The sequence below is a fragment of the Coregonus lavaretus genome (assembly GCF_964263955.1).
Source record: "Coregonus lavaretus genome assembly, contig: HAP1_SCAFFOLD_2311, whole genome shotgun sequence".
NCBI classification, from domain to species: Eukaryota; Metazoa; Chordata; class Actinopteri; order Salmoniformes; family Salmonidae; genus Coregonus; species Coregonus lavaretus.
In genome coordinates, this window is record NW_028162035.1 from 80,741 (window position 1) to 83,916 (window position 3,176).

Sequence of the window (3,176 nt, forward strand, 5' to 3'; positions counted from 1 at the left end):
CTGGTGGAAAGAAGAGGACAGGTCCAGAGTTATGGTAGAATGACACAGAGGAGAGAGGGGTCTACAGGGCAATCAGGGAAACCATGTGGCAACTCTGACTGTTTTGGTTTTAAATCTAATTGCAGCCTAACATTAGACAGTGATAAGTGACAGGGAAAAAAAGAACTATGAGTGACCCCTCGGGCCCTCATTCGGTTTATTTGTTAACCATCTGTAATTTCCGAACGTCACCTTCATTAAAGGAGTGACACGTAAACACAGAAATGTGTTCGTTCACAAAGCTGACTCCTCCTGTTTCTTGACAGGTGGGCAGGGAGTAGAGAGAGTGGGAAATGTTGGCCGGTTATGAGGCTTGGCACCTTTGACACTCGGAGGGTTATTGTGGGTATTAGAAGTGCCTTCATGTTCTCCCCGAGCCCCGCAAATCATGATTAATGAAATCACTGTCACCCTCTGGGGATACAACAACCCATTTCCTCTCTCTCTCTCTCAATTCAATTCAATTTCAATTTAAGGGCTTTATTGGCATGGGAGACGTATGTTAACATTGCCAAAGCAAGTGAAGTAGATAGTAAACAAAAGTGAATTAAACAATAAATATTAACAGTAAATATTACACTCAGAAGTTCCAAAAGAATAAAGACATTTCAAATGTCATATTATGTATATATACTGTGAGGGAAAAAAGTATTTGATCCCCTGCTGATTTTGTACGTTTGCCCACTGACAAAGAAATGATCAGTCTATAATTTGAATGGTAGGTTTATTTGAACAGTGAGAGACAGAATAACAACAAATACATCCAGAAAAACGCATGTCAAAAATGTTATAAATTGATTTGCATTTTAATGAGGGAAGTATTTGACCCCTCTCAATCAGAAAGATTTCTGGCTCCCAAGTGTCTTTTATACAGGTAATGAGCTGAGATTAGGAGCACACGCTTAAAGGGAGTGCTCCTAATCTCAGTTTGTTATCTATATAAAAGACACCTGCCCACAGAAGCAATCAATCAATCAGATTCCAAACTCTCCACCATGGCCAAGACCAAAGAGCTCTCCAAGGATGTCAGGGACAAGATTGTAGACCTACACAAGGCTGGAATGGGCTACAAGACCATCGCCAAGCAGCTTGGTGAGAAGGTGACAACAGTTGGTGCGATTATTCGCAAATGGAAGAAACACAAAATAACTGTCAATCTCCCTCGGCCTGGGGCTCCATGCAAGATCTCACCTCGTGGAGTTGCAACGATCATGAGAACGGTGAGGAATCAGCCCAGAACTACACGGGAGAATCTTGTCAATGATCTCAAGGCAGCTGGGACCATAGTCACCAAGAAAACAATTGGTAACACACTACGCGGTGAAGGACTGAAATCCTGCAGCGCCCGCAAGGTCCCCCTGCTCAAGAAAGCACATATACAGGGCCGTCTGAAGTTTGCCAATGAACATCTGAATGATTCAGAGGAGAACTGGGTGAAAGTGTTGTGGTCAGATGAGACCAAAATGGAGCTCTTTGGCATCAACTCAACTCGCCGTGTTTGGAGGAGGAGGAATGCTGCCTATGACCCCAAGAACGCCATCCACACCGTCAAACATGGAGGTGGAAACATTATGCTTTGGGGGTGTTTTTCTGCTAATGGGACAAGACAACTTCACCGCATCAAAGGGACGATGGACGGGCCATGTACCGTCAAATCTTGGGTGAGAACCTCCTTCCCTCAGCCAGGGCATTGAAAATGGGTCGTGGATGGGTATTCCAGCATGACAATGACCCAAAACACACGGCCAAGGCAACAAAGGAGTGGCTCAAGAAGAAGCACATTAAGGTCCTGGAGTGGCCTAGCCAGTCTCCAGACCTTAATCCCATAGAAAATCTGTGGAGGGAGCTGAAGGTTCGAGTTGCCAAACGTCAGCCTCGAAACCTTAATGACTTGGAGAAGATCTGCAAAGAGGAGTGGAACAAAATCTCTCCTGAGATGTGTGCAAACCTGGTGGCCAACTACAAGAAACATCTGACCTCTGTGATTGCCAACAAGGGTTTTGCAACCAAGTACTAAGTCATGTTTTGCAGAGGGGTCAAATACTTATTTCCCTCATTAAAATGCAAATCAATTTATAACATTTTTGACATGTGTTTTTCTGGATTTTTATGTTGTTATTCTGTCTCTCACTGTTCAAATAAACCTACCATTAAAATTATAGACTGATCATTTCTTTGTCAGTGGGCAAACGTACAAAATCAGCAGGGGATCAAATACTTTTTTCCCTCACTGTACAGTGTTGTAACAATGTGGAAATAGTTAAAGTATAAATGGGAAAATAAATAAACATAAATATGGGTTGTATTTACAATGGTGTTTGTTCTTCACTGGTTGCCCTTTTCTTGTGGCAACAGGTCACAAATATTGCTGCTGTGATGGCACACAGTGATATTTCACCCAGTAGATAAGGGAGTTTATCAAAATTGGGTTTGTCTTCAAATTCTTTGTGGATCTCTGTAATCTGAGGGAAATATGTGTCTCTAATATGGTCATACATTTGGCAGGAGGTTAGGAAGTGCAGCTCAGTTTCCACCTCATTTTGTGGGCAGTGTGCACATATCCTGTCTTCTCTTGAGAGCCAGGTCTGCCTACGGCGGCCTTTCTCAACAGCAAGGCTATGCTCACTGAGTCTGTACATAGTCAAACTTTTCTTTAAGTTTGGGTCAGTCACAGTGGTCAGGTATTCTGCCACTGTGTACTCTCTGTTTAGGGCCAAATAGCATTCTAGTTTGCTCAGTTCTTTTGTTAATTCTTTCCAATGTGTCAAGTAATTCTCTTTTTGTTTTCTCATGATTTGGTTGGGTCTAATTGTGTTGTTGTTGTTGTTGTCCTGGGGCTCTGTGGGGTCGGTTTGTGTTTGTGAACAGAGCCCCAGGACCAGCTTGCTTAGGGGACTCTTCTCCAGGTTCATCTCTCTGTGGGTGATGGCTTTGTTATGGAAGGTTTGGGAATTGCTTCCTTTTAAGTGGTTATAGAATTGAACGGCTCTTTTCTGGATTTTGATCATTAGCGGGTATCTGCCTAATTCTGCTCTGCATGCATTATTTGGTGTTTTTCGTTGTACACAGAGGATATTTTAGCAGAATTCTGCATGCAGAGTCTCAATTTGATGTTTGTCCCATTTTGTGAATTCTCT